This window comes from Heterocephalus glaber, unplaced genomic scaffold (genome assembly GCF_053883595.1).
Source record: "Heterocephalus glaber isolate CG9 unplaced genomic scaffold, H.glaber_assembly_v1.0 deba00001465, whole genome shotgun sequence".
In the NCBI taxonomy this organism is placed as follows: domain Eukaryota; kingdom Metazoa; phylum Chordata; class Mammalia; order Rodentia; family Bathyergidae; genus Heterocephalus; species Heterocephalus glaber.
The window spans coordinates 1,414,825-1,433,329 of NW_028258312.1; the positions used below are offsets into that span (position 1 = coordinate 1,414,825).

Genomic DNA, 18,505 nt, shown 5'->3' on the forward strand with positions numbered 1-18,505 from the left:
TCATATAATTCACCCATTCAAAGTATACAAGTTAGTGGTTTTTAGGAGGAGGAGGACAAGGAATAGTCACCCATTTTGGGCAAACAGAAGTAAATTCCAATGCAGGAAGATTCCAGGACAATCAAGAGGCAGACCTTGGGAAAACTGAATTGTTCCTCATGAGATACATATCCCATTAACCCTAGTGTCAGGCCATATGTGAGTAGATTGCTTGACTCTTGTTTTTTTTCCTTAAATTCTTTTATTGGTACATTTTAGGTAAACAATACATTTACATTTATCATTGGGTGCTTGTACCTGTACATGATGTATCTTGGTTCTTATTTTTTTCCCATTACCTGTGCGCCCTTCCCTATTTACATGGACTTTGTTTCCATTTTTTTTCTTTTCTCATAATTTTTCCTTTCCCTCCTTTCCTTTCCCATTCCCCTCCCACTTCCCCTACCCCTTTGGACCTTTTCTTCCTATTTCAAATTATCAATTATTCATTTTAATCACTTTAATTCTTATTTACACTTTCAGTTTCTCACACTAGAGAAAGTATTTGGTATTTACACATGTGTGTTTCCTATTTATTTCACTTATGAGTATGGCCGCAATATGCATCCATTTAGCTATAAACGTCTTTAGTTTCTCGTTCTCTATGGCCGAGTAGTACTCCATTTTATAAAAAAACCACATCTTCTTTATCCAGTTTCCAGTTAATGGGCACTTGGGCTGTTTCCAAGCTTTAGCTATTACAAACTGTGCTGCTATAAACATGGGTGCACATATATCATTGTGGTATGATTCTTTTCTTTTGGGAAGATCCCCAGCAGGGGAATATCTGGGTCAAATGGGACCTCTAGCCCTAGTTCTTTGAGGTATCTCCATACTGATTTCCACGGTGGTTGCACCAGTCTGCACTCCCACCAACAATGGAGAAGGGTTCCTTTCTCCCCACACCCCCACCAGCATTTGTTATTGGGATTGCTTGATTCTTGACTCTTTCCTCTCCAAAATTATTCCCCTTTCTTCCTTAATATCTTTTCCAAATACAGTGGACCCTCAAGTTACGACCGGCGTGAGATGCGAACAACCTGGGTTAATTAGTTAATGGAAGATTCTTCTGCCTCTTGTTATCCATAGCGTGTAATCGGATCTCATCCAGATCTCAGCTGTATTGACTTATAACCAACCCTCCCTCGGGAACTGATTGAGCATGTAAGTCAAGGATCCACTGTACCTGGTGGTTACAGGGATCTCTTATATGCCTTGATTTGTGGGTTGAAAGTGCTGCTGAAAAGCCCCAGGTTTCAACAACAGAAGAAATAAATTTCATTCCCACCCCCCTCTCTGCAGAGTGAAGTTTTACAGCCACTTCTTGGTGTCATAAAAGTTCACCTCTGTTCTAGAGATACTGACATATAGAGGGTGTGTGTATATGGGTCTCCCAGGGTGCTCTCGGGTGTGCAGGGTGGGAATGGGGCTGTGATGTTTATATTCTCACTATCTGGTGAATTCAGCTGGGCCCAAAGTGTCTTGCTACAATCTGTACCTTCTGTACCTCACCCAGACCATCTTTGTGGCTAAAAGCTGGTGAGGGAGGGAGGAATGAGGCTATGGGAGGTGGGAGATCAGGCAGAAAGAGAAGTGAGTTTAACTCTGTGCTAGTGGATGGAGAAAGGATGATTAAAATTGCTCATTTAGCAAACGATTTAGCCAGCTGTAGAAAATCCTATTTCATGACAATTCTTATCTCAGTCTCTTGCTCCTGGGAAGAGTAGCTTTGGGCTTTGTGAAGACCAGAGCAGTCTCCTCTGGATCCAGTCAAACAATCATCACCAATAAGAAACTAAAAGCCAGACACAGGCAAACTTTACTAGGTCTCCCTGTGTTTCCCTGTCACTTCATTCTGGTCCTGCATATCATTTGTCAATTATCTGGTTAGCTGAGCCTTTTCTCTGTCCATTGTAACATAAATAGCGACCATTTTATGGGTCCCCATTAAGCAATGTGATCAGCATCAATTACCTAATGAGACTCTGGGAAGTCATGATTTAAAATTCTGTCCTCAGTTGTGACTGGGCTTTGTCTGGAGCCAGTGTGATAATTGCATTAACATCCAAATAAATTGTGCTCCAGATGTGGGGCCTCTACTCCACCCTGGGTTTGGCTCTGGGGAAATTCACCCTCTGCCAAGGAACCCTATCTGTGTACTTTGCTCTGAAAGGGAGAGTTTTGTATGTCCTGGGAAGTCTTAGCAGGTAATGGGTGGATCTGCCCAAGTCTGCCCTGTAACCTCAGCACCTCTGGACATGGAAGGAACAGGATGAGCCTAGAAGACAGTGCAGGAACACTGGCGATGGTCAGCTCCCTGTGGGCAGAAGAGTTTTGTTTCATCTGTTCTCTGCTATTCCTATGGTGCCTATAGACTTCCTGGCACATAGTAGGTGCTCCAGAAATACCTCATGAAGGAAGGAATAGAACCTCAGGACAGTTCCTTCAGCCAGCGAACTCTTCTCTTTGAAAGTCCCTTTCTCCCAATAGAGACCTATAAGTTTTAGAGAAAAATGAATGCTAGAGACTAAAGGGTAGGATTTTTTTTTTGTACTGGGAATTGAACTCTGGACCTTGTGCTTGCAAGGCAGGTGCCAGAACCACTGAGCTAAATCCCTGGCCCAAGGGTAGGAGTTTTAAAGCCCTGAGGTTAGTTTAGAACCAGTTCCCTGGAAAATAAGGAGAGATTTTTGTGTTCAATGATGACCCTTGTAGCCTGAAGATTCATTAAGTGCCCTGTTTGGGCTGATGGCATGAGACTCAACATCTGATGTTGATAATCTGGAGAGTTTCAATGCCTTTCTCTCCAAAAACACCCTATCCCCCAGCAGCTGGGTTAAGGATTATATTCTGGCTTTTTTCTGGAGCAACACAGGTGGTCCCTTTTCTTCCTAATTTTCCTAGCTCCTCTCTTGGATAAGAGGCAACTTGAAGTCACTTCCCAAATCTATTTGGCAATCTTCTCTTGTCATTTATCCAGTGTCTCAGCAGCTTTTGACCTAGTTGATCATACCCTTCCTTTTTTAAAAATACTGGCTCTTTTGGCTTCCTGAGCACCAATACTTTTTTTGGTTTCCTTAGAAGCTCCTTTCCCTATTTTTATGTCTTTTTTATGTTCAGGTACCTAGAGAATCTGTTTTCTATTTGTGCTCATTTCCAAGTGATTTTCTCTAGCTTCCATCTTTAAATTGAATACTGACAGTTTCTACTTCATATCTCTAACTTTGCTGTTTCTCCTAAGTTTCAAAGTCAGATATCTAATGGCTACCCAACATCTCTACCTCTGTCCCCACACCCCCACCTTTCGAGGCAGGTGTGGTGCCACTGAGCTAAATCCCCCACCCCTTCACTTCTGTTTTAATAGGAATCTCAAACTTTGTATGGCCAAAAGAAATTTCTTTGTTGTTATTGTTGTTTTGGTTTTTTCGGTGACAGGGTCTTGCTATGTTGAACAGGCTGGCCTTGAACTCACAGGCTGAGGTGATTCTCCTGCCACAGCCTCCTAAAGCAGCTGAAACTACAGCCATGTGCCATCAGGCCTGTCTTCAAAAGAGAATTCTTGACCCTTGCCCTCCTTACCCACCATTCTCTGCATCCTCTTAGGACTCAATTCTCTCCAATAGCATCTCCATTTACTTTTTTGCTCGAGTCAAGTACCTAGGGACCATTGTTGACCATTCTTTCCCTCAGTTCCCATATTTAATCGATCAGCAAATTCTGTAAATTATATCCTGAAAATATATTCTGCATCTGGTTGCTTCATGACAATTTTGTAATCACCATCCTGATCCTATCCATCACCCACTTTCACCTAGTTTACTGAAGCACTTTCTTAACTGGCCTCCCTGCTTCCACCTCTCCTCTAAGGAGCAGCCTATTAAATTCAGCACTTAGAGTAGTCCTTCAAGAATATTAAATCAAACTGGGCTTTGTGGTGTGGGCCTATAATCCCAGCACTTGGGAGGGTGAGGCAGGAGGATTGTGGTGAGTTCAAGGCCAGCCTGGGCTACATAGTGAGTTCAAGGTCAGTATGGACTACATAGCAACAAAGCAAGATCCTGTCTCAAAATGGGGGGGGGGGGGCAGGGATTTAGCTCAGTGGTGCTGCTGCCTGCCTCGAAAGTGAAAGGTCCCGAGTTCAATCCCCGTACCAAAAAAAACCACAAAAAAACCCTGACAACACCAAAACCAAGTGTAGACAAGGATATGGAACAATTGGAACTCTCATTCATGTTGGTGGGAATGTAGACTGGTAAATGCCCTTAGGTAAGCCGGCAGTTGCTACTAAAGCTAAACATATACTTTCCCTATTATGTAAATTTTTTTAATCCAAAAAACCCCAAAAGCAAACCAAAACACCAGGTGTTGTGGTGCCCACCTATAATCTCAGCATTTGGGAGGCTTAGGCAAGAGGATCTCCACAAGTTCAAGGTCAGCCTTGACTACATAATGAGTTAAAGACTGGCCTGGAATTACACAGACCCTGTCTGGAATTTGAGACCCTGTCCCAAAACATCAAAAATAAAAGCAAACCAAAACTTCTTAAGATTGTAAATTGTAGCTTGGTGTGGTGGCACATGCCTGAAATCCCAGCATGTAGAAGGTTGAGGCAGGAGAATTGCAATTTTGAGTCAGCCTAAGGAAAGGTTTTTGATTGCCCATCATTTCCTGCACCCTCTTAGGACACAATTCCTGCCAAGTGGCATCTTAGCAAGACCCTGTCTCAAGGTAAAATTATAAGTGCTGGGAATGTAGCTCAGTACTCCCTGTTTTCAATTCCCAATATGAAAAAGAATAACTAATTAAAATAAAATAAACGTTCCACAAGATCTGGCTCCTTCCTACCTCTCCCTCTAAGTAGCTTTGTTACTGCTGGAGGGTCACTGAGCTTTAGTGAACCATTGTTCCAGAAATCGTGGAAAGAAATACAGGGAGACACAGAATTTGGGTAAAATAATAAAAGTTTACTTGCAAGCAGGCAGGACTGCCAGAAACCGGTCTGGTCAGTGTCAGCCCCGTGTTCTTTGTTTGTCTCCTTTTTATACCTTTGTTAGTCATTATCTCGTCCCTAGTGTTCTTTGTTAAGTAAATAAAGTTCCAATTCCTGGTTAATGGTTAGACACAGGTGGTTTCTGTTACTGATTACAGTCCTAAACACATGACAGTTAAGGCACATATATCACAAGTTTGCCCAAGCATTGCAACTTTGTTCTTCAGAGTTAAAATGTTATCTATAGTAGAGCTACAGATCAAAGGAGCTATATAACCTTCACTTTAAACAACAAAAGCAATGAGCTAAGGCAAGTTTTAAAGGGATACACTACCTATTTTGCTTTTACAGCTACTTTAATAGCTAATCTACTAAACTGTCTCAAACTTTTTCCCTATCACCAACCTTTTTCACCTATCATCCTTATCTCTGCCTGATAAGCTCTTTCCTTTAATATCTGGTTCACTTCCTCTCTTCATTCAGGATCTGTTATACCAATTGTGAGAGGCTTTCCTTGACCACCATGTCTAAAATAGGTACCATTCTATTCCTTGCTATCCTGTCCCCTTATTTTTCTTCAAAGCTTATTAAAGAATAAACTTTCTAACCAGCCATGGTAGTGCACCCTTTTAATCCCAACATTCCAAGAGGCTGAGGCAGGAAGATTTCAAGTTTGAGCCCAGCTGGGCAACTCAGCAAGTTAATGAGACCCTATCTCAAAATAGAAAACAAAACAAAACAAAGCAAAGAGGGGTGAGGATGAGACATAGTGTGAAAGTCTTAGTTCAATTCCCAGTAGCATAAACAAACAAACAAACAAACTAGTTAACTTATTTTCTTAGTTTTAGTTTTACAGAAAAGTTACAAAGATGATGAAGTACCTGGCACACCTAGTTTTGCACTCTATTATTAACATTTTACATTAGTATGGTACATTTGTCACAGTTATTGAGCCTTACTATTATCAAAGCCCCTACTTTTTTTTTTTTTTTAGGGTCTTTGAGTTTGCAGAGCAGGCGGCGTAACCACTGATCTAAATCCCCAGCCCTCAAAGCCCCTACTTAATTAAGATTTTCTTTAAAAAAAAAAAAAAAGATTTTCTTACTTTTTTCTGTTCCAGGGCACCACATTATATTTATTTATACAATTTTTAGGGGGACAGATAGGATCTTGCTATGTAGTTCAGGCTGGCCTCAAACTCATAGCAATCCTCCTGCCTCAGCCTCCCAAGTGCTGGGATTATAGGTATGCACACCACGCCTGGCTACCACATTATATTTAGTCATTATTGTTTCGTTTCGCTCTTCTTGACTGATAGTTTCTCGCATATTCCTTCTTTTTGATGGCTTTTAACACTTTTGAGGAGCACTGCTCAGGTATTTTGTAGCACTTTCCTCAGCTGGGAAGCTTTTCTCATGATTAAACTAAGGCTGTGGGCTTGTGGGAGGAAGACCACAAACTGCCATTACCATCACATCATCTCAATGAACTCATGACTAAATTTAACTTTGCTGGGTTTCTCCACTGGACAGTTATTTATTCTTTTCTTCTTCTTCCCATCCTAGAATCTTTGGGATGAAGTCACTATGTACAGCCCACACTTAGGGAGTGGGGAATCATACTTCACCTCCTTGAGGAAGGAATGTCTACATAAATTTTGCTTTTACCTCCACATTATTTGTTTTTTCAGTCAATTTTTTTGAGACAGGCTTGTTACGTATCTCAGGCTAGCCTTGGAGTCACACTGATCCTCCTGCCTCAGCCTCCTCAGTGCCGAAATTGCAGGTGTGCACCACCACACCCAGTCAGTCAATTCATTTTTATTAATATGGATTTATAGTTGCTTATTTTATGCTTTGGGCTATCATACAACAATAATTTATTTTGTTGCTCAAATTGTTCTAATTTTGATCCCTGGGAGTTCTTTCAGTTGATTCCTATGTCCCTTTGATGAACCTTGTCTGTGTTTTTGTCTGAGCCTTTCCTTTCTTCTTGGTACTATAAGTTTCTTGAGGTACATATTATATATTTCCTGCCATAACCTTACAGCCAGTAATTTCTGCAAGAAGCTCTGATTTCTTTTTTTTTTTGGTACTGGGGATCCAACTCAGGACCTTGCGCTTTCGAGGCAGGGACGTGCCACCGAGCTACATCCCCAGCCCTGATTTCTTTTATTATAAAGAAGTTTCTTCCTGGAATTGTATTATTCCTGTGCATTCTATCTGTTTCTTTTGCTAGAACATAAGGTCCTTAAAACAGGACCTTTTCTGCTTTCTCACTGCTATATTTCCATTACCTATAATAGTCTCATAGTATCTGGCACACAGGAGGATATCAATAAAATTTTAGCAAGTGAATGAATAAGTGGATAAGGCCAAGTATTATGTCTTTTTATATATACATTCTTCACAGTGTTATGACAGTCACAAGAATTTGATCAAAGGAAACTGTATAGATGGATGGACATGTGGATGTATGAATGGACAAATGAATGGACAGATAGATAGATTGTTAGAGTTATGAATGAATTGAGAAACATAGATGGTGCTGGTACCATTATTATGCACTCTGGCTATTCATGAGAGAACCTGGGTGTTAAGGAACTTTATTTTTGATTCCTCCACCCTTTCACCTCCCACATTCAATAAAACACTATGTCCTGCTCATTTAATATCTTTTAAAAATTTCTGAGATGGGGTTTTGCTATGCAGTTCAGGCTGGTCTTGTACTCACTATGTAGCCTAGGCTGGCCTCGAACTTGCTGCCATCTTCCTGCCCCAGACTCCAGAATACTGGGATTACAGGGATGCACTACCATGCCTAGATCTCATTTTATATGTTAAGTATTTCTTAAATCCATTCCCTTTTCTTCATTTTAACTGCTAATGCCATAGTGCAGGCCCTCTTCCTCCCTTGCCCTAGTGCCGCTACAGCCTCCTAATTCATTTATCTGCCTTTAGCCTTGTTCTCATCTCCACCGCCATTCACATTCCTACCAGAAAGATCATTCTGAAATACAACTGTGTCTAGCTGAGTGTGGTGGCACTTGCCTATAATCCCAGCACTTGGGAGGCTGAGGCAGGAGGATTGCTTTGAGTTCGAGGCTAGCCTGAACTAAATAGTGAGACCCTGTCTCAAAAAACAATAACAACAACAACATCTCACAACTGTGGCTGATCATACTGCTGCTTAAACCTTTAGGGTAAATTTTAAACTCCATAGCATGATATACAGCTCCTACAATGAGCTGGACAATGGGCACCTATCTGGCCTCTCTCCTTGCCTTTCCCTACCTTGGACTGATTTCTAAGCCTTCAAAATACCAAGCTGCCTGCTCTTCCACCAGGGAGCCTGCTACTCCTCTGCTCTGTCCTTTGTTCACACTAGTCCCTTGTCTGGAATGCCTTCTCCTCACATCCACAGCTCAGAATTCTTACCAGCTTCAAATTGTTGAAAGCATGCACTTTTACAGTTGTGCTTATTAGTGGAAAGAGGTCTAGGATGCAAAATCTGAGGAGAGCCATGCAGTGAGAGTATATCTTGCTGGTGCAGGCCTGTAATTCCTGCACTCTGGGAGACTGAAGCAAGAGGATGGCAAATTGAGCTTAGCCCAGGCAATTTAGTAAGAATCTGTCTTCTAATAAAAAAATGGGCTGAGCCGGGTGTGGTGGCAGACACCTGTAATCCTAGCACTCTGGAGACTGAGGTATATAGTGAGTTCTAGGCCTGACCTAGGAAGTAAGACTCCAACCCCGTCTTGAAAATGAATGAATGGGGCCGGGGATTTAGCTCAGTAGTTTTGCCGCCTGCTGCACAAGCGCAAGGACCTGAGTTTGATCCCCAGTACCAAAAAAACAAAAAACAAAAAACAAAAAAACCTAAGAAAATGAATGAATGAATGAATGAATGAATGGGCTGGGATATAGCTCAATGTAAAGTCCCTGGTTTCAATTCCCAGTACCAGAAAAAAAATCAATTCTTTAATTCTTCATCTTTTGCCTTTCTCTTTAAAAAAATTAATTTTATTGGTACAGTCTGAGACACATAATGACCACATTCCTCACAGGGAATTTGTACCTGTACATAATATATCTTGATTCTTCTTTTATTTTTTATTTTTAAAGTTTTCACTATGTAGTCCAGGCTGGTTTCAAACTCACAATCCTGTTTCAGCTTCCTGAGTGCTGGGATTACAGGTGTCTGTTCTTTCTTGTTTCTTTTTTTCTTTTCTTTTCTTTTTTTTTTTTGGTACCAGAGATTGAACTCAGGACCTTGCACTTGGGAGGCAGGCACAGTGCCACTGGGCTAAATCCCTGGCCCTGTTCTTTCTTAACATCTTGAGTTGGATGCTTTTTTCAGCTTTTTCTTACACAAGCATTTAAATTCATGTATTTCTATTTAGTCATTTAAAAAATTTATTTTCTCTCCACAGCTTTATTTATTTATTTATTTTTGGTACCAGGGATCAAACTCAGGACCTTGCACTTGCCACTGAGCTACATCCCTGGCCCAATTTCTTTCTGTTTTTCTTGTTGCCACTGGAGATTGAACCCAAGACCTTTTGCATGCTTTTTTTTTTTTTTTTTTTTTGGTACTGGGGATCAAACTCAGGTCCTTGTGCTTGCACAGCAGGCAGCAAAACCACTTAGCTAAATCCCTGGCCCTCGACCTTTTGCATGGTAAGCATACACTTTACCACTGAGTTAGCTACACTCTTAGCCTCATCTTTCATTTCTTTTTTTGTTTTGTTTTTTGTTTTTTGAGGTAGACTCTCACTATGTAGTACAGTCTGGTCTTGAACTCACTATGTAGCCCAGGCTGGCCTCCAACTCTTGGCAATCCTCCTGCCTCAGCCTTCCAAGTGCTGGGATTACAGGCATACACCACTACATACAGCTTCCTCTTTCATTTCTAAAGATCTTCATTTTGATTCTTTTCTCAATGAGTCTAAAAGTGTTTTCAGACACACAATGTCCTTGTTATCTTTCTGTTGTGGAGTTCTATTGATTAGAGAAAGTGGTCTGTTGATTTTTGGGTATCTGACAAGATATGCTCTCTGGTTTAATTTGGTTTCTTTAGATGGTCTACTGATGCTTGAAAGAATAATTGTTGGCTGCCTCATGGGGTCATTGTGAGGATAATTATTAGATAATACATATAAAGTGCTTAGCACTTAGTAAGCTCTCAAAAATTGTAGCTCTTTGTTTTTGTACTGGGGATCGAACTCAGGACCATGGCTTGTGAGGCAGGCGTGGTGCCACTGAGCTAAAACCCCCAGCCCTGCGGCTCTTTGTTTGTTTGTTGTTTGTTCATTTGTTTGTTTCTGACAGGGTCTCTATGTAGTTGGGCTGGCCTTGAACTCTATGAAGCCCAGGCTGGCCTGGAACTTGTGATAATCCTCCTGCCTTAGTCTCCTGAGTGCTGGAATATAGGTAAGTGCCACCACACCCAGCTAAGAGATGCCAGTTCTTATTATTGTTGTTGATAGGTGACAGTTCTGTCATTGCTCTGTGTGTCCCTCAGTGTTCTGGGAAGTGGGGAAGTTGAGCCCTCTCCTGAAAGTCAGTTCTCTACAATTCAGTGTCTACGCTAAATAGAGGGTTAATTAATTTTGGACACACATGGAAAGCACCACTCAGCTCATTCTAGTTGAAAAGTTCAGAGTTTGAGTGCACCTGACCTGTACTGGGGCCCTGGTTTGGCCCCTCATTAGCTGTGTGACACTTTCCTTACCCTTGAACTACTCTTAAACTCCACTTTCTTTCCTCAGAAGAATGGTTATGATCTTGGACTTGCAAGGTTGTTGAGATTAGTGATGTAAGAGCCTTTAGCAAAGGGCTGGACACCAAGTAGACCAGTGACAAGTGTTGATTTATTTCCCTTTCCTTTTGTGAGCCTGCAGGGACAGAGAGGAAGTGAAGTTGGAGCTGTAATGGTACAGCTGCCTCCACTCTTCTTTCTTGGGCTTCTCTCCTTAGAAAGCCTCCTTCCCATCCCTGCAAGTATATTCTCTGATACACTTCCCCAGAGAGCAGCTTGAAGCCAGCTGTGACTGAATGAGAAGGGACAGGATGTTAGCACATGCAAATCAGCAGCCAGCCTCCTGCCAAGTTAGCATGACACCTGCTAGACAGAATTTTCATTTTGTCTCTTATCTGGAGCAGGCCACTTCAGTTTTCAGGCCACCAATGATCCTCCTTAGAGAGCAGGGTCATCCTCCTTGGTGGCCACATAAACTCAGTAATTGCCCCTGTCCTCTCTGACATCCCCAGGTCAGATCAACATCTCAGGGGTGCCCCTGCTTTGCCATGATCTGGCCTCCATTCTATGTTGATTGTGATCTCACCTCCCTTTTCCCAAGTTTCTGTCGGTGTGTAAAGTGACTGGGCTGATTTTCCCACCTTTGTGTCAAAGGAGGAGGAAGAACAAAATACTGAAGCATGATGGGCAGAGCTGAAGGGAACTGAAGAAGGGAAACTCTGGACAGGTGTGTTTTAAAAAAGTGTTCTCAGACAAAGATGGTCACTTTGCTTCCATTCTCACCACTACCTCTAGTTTCTTTACTTCCTCTCATTTTACCTCTCCCACTTTCATTTCTATGCATGCCTCTTAAAAGCTTCATTCTCTACTCCTGCCTTCAGGCTGGCAGAGGAAACCACAGACCCATGGTCACTGGCTCGTGTCTGATTTCCCATTGTCACAAGGGCCTTCCATGCCCCTCAGTAATCCTCATAATCGCTTTTATTCTCCTGTTGTGAGCATTTGAGGTTGGTTCCAATTTTAACTATTATGAATAATGTTGCTATGGGCATTCTCACATGTCTTTTTGTAGACATATGTTTTTCTATATCTTGGGTAAAATAGGAGTAGATTTGCAGGTCATAGAATAGGTGTGTATTTAGCTTTATCTGAAAGTGCCAACAACTTTCCAAATTGTATTAGTTAGGGTACTTATTAAAAAGAAATATCCCTAGGTGCTGTGCTGAATATTACTGAATCAGAATATACCAGCAATAAAACTAGAGATCTGTGTATTTAAAAAGTTTCCCATGTTATTCTAATGCAGCTGGTTCATGGATTGGCATTTGGGAACCACTGGACAGCACTTGGTGTCTTTATTTTCTTGTTTTCCATTCTGTCCTCCTCATGTAATTTTGGCCACTGTATTACCTCTCCCATCGCTGAGGCAGACACCCACAATTTAAAGGAGGAGAGGTTTAATTTAGCTTACTATTTCAGGGGATTTAGTCCATGGTTATAGGCTAGTTCCAAGGCAGAACTAACATGGCGAAAGGGTGTGTTGGAGCAAAACTGCTTAGTTCATGTGGGCAGAAAATAAAGCAGGGGAACAGTACCAGAGAGGAAGGGTTGAGGGACCATATATAGTATCCAAGGTTATTCCTCTATAATACACCCAGAATGTGCTTTACTAATCCCCTTGGTGGCTCCCTAGCCAATTGAGTTGATACAAACCTAACCACCATAGCCACCATGTATCATTGTTGCAATAATGGAATAGTTGAGTACAGTGATTTAATACATAAGAACATATATTTATCTCACATAAGAAATTCAGAGGGCCAGGTGTGGTGCTGCAGGTCAGTATTGTGGAGGCTGAGGAGGATCACTGTGAGTTTGGGCCAGCCTGGGCTATATAGTGAGTTCAAGGCTAGTCTGAACTACATAGTGAGACTCTGTCTCAAAAAAAAAAAAAAAAAAAGAAAAGAAAAGAAAAAAGAGAAATTCAGAGTAGCTGAGGGCAGTGGCATATGCCTGTAATCCCAGTACCCTGGGAGGCTGAGGCAGGAGGATCTAGATTTTGAGCCAAGCCCAGGCAACTTGATGATTTAGCTAGACCCTGCCCCCAAATAAAAGTGAGACAGGGCTGGGAAAGTAGCTCAGCATTAAGGCCCTGGGTTCAATGTCCAGTACCACAGATAATTAAGTAAATAAAGAAAGAAAGAGAATCCGGAGGTGAGTACCTCCAGGTTTAGCTAATGTGTCTATTTAGTATGCCATTAAAGAGTCCAGCTGAGATAGGAGAGTAGGGTGTGGCAAAGCTGGCTGGGGAAGTAGGCTGACCCATTGATTACAGGATTCTGAACACAAGTGCAGAACAGTTCCCAAAGCCCTGCATGTGGACTTCTCTGGAGAACTTGAGCAGGTTTTCAATATGATAGCCTAGATCTGACGTCAGCTTGAGGGATGGGATCTCAGCATCCCCTCTCAGGACCCATATGTAGTTCTCATGGGTTTTCTTGAGATTTGGACAGTATAAAAGGAGAGGCAATATCAGAAAATAGAAAGATATCTCTTGTTCTTGGGTAAGAAGAACCAATGTAGTGAAAAATGGACATACTTCCAAAATTGTTATACAGATTTAATGCAATCCCAATCAAAATTCCAACAGCATATCTCACAGAATTAGAAAAAACAATCCTAAAATTCATTTGGAACCAGAAGAGACCTGGAATAGCAAAGGCAATTCTGGGCAACAAAGGCAAGGCAGGGGGCATAACAATCCTTGACTTGAAATTATTCTACAAAGTTACTGTGATAAATACTGCATAGTACTCCCAAAGAAACAGACCTAAGGATAAGTAGAACAGATTAGAAGATGCAGAAACAACTCCAAACACACTCAGCCACCTTATCTTTGACAAAGGAGCCAAACACCTTCACTAGAAGACTGATAGCCTTTTTAATAAATGGTGATGGAAAAACTGTGTTTCCACTTGCTGAAGATTAAACTAGATCCATATTTTTCACCATGCTCTAAACTAAAATTGAAATGGATCAAAGATCTAAATATTAAACCAGACACACTAAATCTGTTTGAAGATAGAATAGGTACAATTCTTGAAGACATTGGTGTAGGCAAAGACTTTATGAGTAAAACCTTTCATTGCACAGGAACTATCTATCACAAAGAATCAACAACTGGGATCTCATCTTATTAAAAAGCTCTGTAGGGCCGGGGATTTAGCTCAGTGGTTTTGCCACCTGCTGCGCAAGCACAAGGACCCAAGTTTGATCCCCGGTACCAAAAAAAAAAAAAGGTCTTGCACAGCAAGAGAAACCACCAACAGAGTGAAGAGACAATGCACAATGTGGGGAAAAATTTTTGCCAGCTATTTCTCAAAGGACTACTATCTAGAATATAAAGAACTCAAAAAAATCAGACCTCCCCCCAAATTTAAAGACCCAATCCAAAAATGGGTATCTGAAATAGATACTTCTCAGATAAAGAAGTAGAAACAGCAAATAAATACAAGAGAAAATGTTCCCCATCACTGATCATTCAAGAGATGCAAATTAAAACAATGCTGAGATTTCATCTTACTCCAGAAAGAATGGCTGTTATCAAGAAATCAACCAATAACAGGGGCTGGGGATTTAGCTCAGTGGTTCCAGCGCCGGCCTTGCAAGCGCAAGGTCCCAAGTTCAATCCCTGGTACCAAAAAAGAAAAAAAAGAAATCAACCAATAGCAAATGTTGGCAGGGCTGTGGAGAAAAAGGAAAACTTGGGCCGGGGATTTAGCTCAGTTTCGCCGCCTGCCTTGCAAGCACAAGGACCTGAGTTCAATTCCCGGTACCAAAAAAAAAAAAAAAAAAAAAAGGAAACCTTCTCCACTGTTGGTGGGAGTGTAAACTGGTGCAACCACTTGGAAATCAGTGTGATTTCTCAAAAAACTAAAACTAGTGGGCCAGGGATTTAGCTCAGTGGTTCCAGCACCTGCCTCACAAGCGCAAGGTCCCGAGTTTGATCCCCAGTACCAAAAAAAAAAAACCCCAATACCCAAAACTAAATCTAGAGGGTGGGGGATGTAGTTCAGTGGCCCCACACCTGACTGGCAAGCATAAGGTCCTGAGTTCAAACCCCAGTACTGGAAAACAAAATAAAACAAAACAAAAGAACAACAACTAAAACTAGAGGTTCTATTTGACCCAGCTATTCCCCTTCTTGGTATGTTCCCAAAAGAATTAAAAGCATCATACGACAGCAATATATGCACACCCATGTTTATAGAAGCACAGTTTATAATAGCTAAATCTTGGAAACAGCCCAAATGCCCATCAACTGATGAATAGATAAAGATGTGGGTTTTTTTATACAATGGAGTACTACTCTGCCACAAAGAAGGAGGTGCTTGAGGGCCAACCCACTTTCTGGTCCCTCTTCTGTCTCTCTTAGACAGAAGCTATCTTCTTCTCAATACATTTTTCCTACTCTTAAAAAAAAAAAAAAAGGATGAGCTTGAGACATTTCTAGCTAAATGGATGCACCTTGAGACTATATTCTTAAGTGAAATAAATTGGACACACATATTTAAATACTGCATTGTTTCTCTGGTGTGAGAAACTAAAAGTGGAAATAAGGACTAAAATGTATAATAGATATTGGGAAATGGGAAGGGGAACAAGGGAGGAGGGAGGGGGGAAGGAAAGAAGGGATAAAGGAAAAAAAGAGAGAATAGAAGGAGAAAATGAAAACAAAGCTATTGTAAATAAGGAGGGGAAGAGGGGTTGAAGGGAGGAGGGGGAATGGGAAAATAAAGAAGCAGCAAGATATATCATGTACAGGTGCAAATTTCCTGTGATGAGTGTTATCATTATGTATATCTAAAAGGTATCAGTAAATGTTTTGCTAAAAAAAAAAAAAGGAGAGCCACGAAGAACTTGTTATCGTGACTTCCCATGGTAGCCCATGCTGTGTTTCCCAGATGTATTGTGTACTTTTATTTTTGCTTTTATCTTTTTTTCTCTTGTTCTGCCCAAGTTTGCTCTGCAGAGCTAGTTTCTCCTGTACCCCCTCATCCCTCATTTTTCAAATAAACTTTTGGCACTGTTTTTAGCTTGTCTCATCCAATTCTTTGTTCAAGATGAGAAAACCTGGAATCTAACTTCAGGAGAAACAAAAAAAAAGAGGGGGGGCTACCCAATAACAGCTTTTAAACCAGGTGTTGTGGTGGTCTTATTGGGGAGCTCCTTCTAAAAGTGGCTCACCAATTAAACGTTACTGGGTTCTGAGTTGGTCACCTCTCCTTCTGGAGTTAGACTCCAGGTTTTTATGTCTCGAACAAAGAATTGAAAGAAACGAGCAAAAAGCATTGGCCAAGTAAAAGTGAAGAGCGAGGGAGAAACTGGCTCTGTAGAGTGAGCTTAGGGGAGTGAAAGGAGAAAAAGCAATAAAAGGACACTTCGGAGAAAGCAGGGCAAGCTACCTTGAAGAAAATCATGATAGCAAGTTCCTCTTGGTGCCTTCATCCTTGTATGTTGTCCAAATTTTGAGAAAACCTTCAAACTTCTAGTTTCTGAGGCGGTGCTGGGGTCCCAGTCTCAGGCTGAGGTCAGGTCTAGGCCATCCCATTGAAAACCTGCTTGAGTTCTGGAAAGTTCACCTGTAGGGATTTGGGAACTGTTCTGTGCATGTATGGGGGATCTTGTAATTGTCTGCTTCCCCAGCTAGCTCTGCCATACCCTAATCTCTTAGTGGCACACACCTATAATCCCAGTACTCTGGGGGGCTGAGGCAAGAGGATCAGAAGTTGAGCCTAAAAAAGGCTGGGGATATAGGTTGTTATGAAGGCCCTGGGTTCAAACTCAGCACATACATCTCTTTCCCCAACAACAAAAGAAAGATTCAAACTTTTCTCATTTTCCTTTTTGCCATTCTCAGGGAATTTGTTCCATTTGTGGGTTTGTCTTAGCATAGTTCTAAGATGGCTGCCGCACCTTAGAATAGTGTGAATTTATATGACGACTTCCAAGGCAGGAAAGAAGTGTTTGAAGGTTTTTTCCTGAGCATATCTTTTATTGGGGAGGAAAAATCTATTTTGGAAGCTTCCAGCTGGGCATAGTGACACATGGCTGTAATCCCAGTACTTGGGAGGCTGAGGAAGGAGAATCACCGGGTTTGAGGCCAGCCTGAAGTACACAGCAAGACCCTGTTTCAAAAAACAAAAACAAGCGAGGTGTGTTGGTGCATGCTTATAATCCCAGTACTTGGGAGGATGAGGCAGGAGGATAACAGTGAGTTCAAGGCCAATCTGAGCTACATAGTGAATTCAGTGCCAGCCTGCACTACAAAGCAAGACCCTATCTCATCCCCTCCCCAAACAAACACATAAACAACAAAAAAAGAAGCTTCCAGAAGACTGCTTCCCAAGTTCCTTTGTGTAGAACTGGGTCACACACCTATCTCTATGTTTAAAGGGGGGTAAGTGAAAGCAAAGTATCTGGGAGTTTTGAGTCTTATGTAGTGGGAGGCAGTCCCTGCCAATAATGAAGACAAGTGGAAAATGGCTTTTGTATAGGTGATCTATGGTCTCCCACAAGGCCTCACTAAAAATGTCTTAGAAGTTCACCTCTAGCTCTAAGGACTTCTTTCCAGTTTTCCTTGTACCTGACCTGTCCATAGTGCTTTACATTGCTGGCTCTCTCTTGAAACTTTTATCTTAGATTCTGCTATGCATTCTCTCCACCTCCCTGATCATTTCTTATCCTTGAGCGCTCCTCCACTACTCTATCTGTTGGTATCCCCTGGGCTTTTAATCAGATCCTGCCTGGGCACCTCTGAGCATCTAAACCAGTAAATCTATGCTAATCCTGTGAACAAGAGCCAATGGAAGTTTTTTGTGGTCCAGCCCATGAATCCACGGGCTTCCTTTCCACCTGCATTCCTGATTTACCCTCTGCATGTCTGTCTCTTCTCATTACTGGGCTATTGTCTTGATAAGTTCCTTACCAACTTTTTCTTAAGGACAGACTTTTTTTTTTTTTTTTTGGTACCAGGGATCAAACTCATGACCTTGAGGCAGGTGAGGTGCCACTGAGCTAAATCCCTGGCCCAAGGACAGACTTTTTAAAAGTCTTAAGGTAGAACTGAAGGGCCTTTGTTTTTCCACACATCCTGGGATTTTGCTGGGCTTGAACTTGCCATCATTCTGCCTCAGCCTCCCAGAGTGCTGGATCACAGGAGTGTGCCACCACATCAGGCTGGAATTTTGGAACAGAAACTGAATTGTTCTACAACATAAAAGGGTGATGAATTTGGAGTTCCAGAGTTTAAAAGATAAAGAAAAATATAAAGTCAGCTGAGAGGCAGATGATGGACAAGTTGAGAAGAACTTGTCACTATATGAGAGAATTGGCATACACATGTTCAAGGCTGAGTTTTCAAGTGAAACAATGTGTGTTGTGATCCCTGCCCCCCACTTCAAGACTGTAGATGTTTTCAGGGAAACCTCTGGAGCCACCATGTATTTGATGTCACTCAACTTCAGATGGATGCCATCTGAGTCACACCTAGACTCTTGAAGTATCTTACTGATTTCCCTGCCTCTGGCCTTTCACTCTTTGCAGTGCCTCCTCTGCATGGTTGCAGATTGATCTTTCTGAGCCACAAACCCAGGTCATCTTCCTGTTTAAATCCTTTAATACCTTCCCATTGGTATTTCTCAAGCCTGGGGTTAA

The 18,505-nt window shown here is 41.7% G+C and overlaps 1 long non-coding RNA gene across 2 annotated transcripts; it reads left to right on the forward strand.

Annotated features, from left to right (window-relative positions):
* The first annotated feature begins 346 nt into the window (after positions 1 to 346).
* LOC147826541 (uncharacterized) lies at positions 347 to 11,650 on the forward strand. 2 transcript variants are annotated; one of them, XR_015438907.1, is made up of 3 exons: positions 347 to 1,203; positions 10,360 to 10,461; positions 11,391 to 11,650. It is a non-coding gene; the product is annotated as an uncharacterized LOC147826541 (long non-coding RNA). The 2 variants fall into 2 exon arrangements; XR_015438908.1 differs by having other exon boundaries at positions 11,444 to 11,650.
* Positions 11,651 to 18,505: the final 6,855 nt, after the last annotated feature.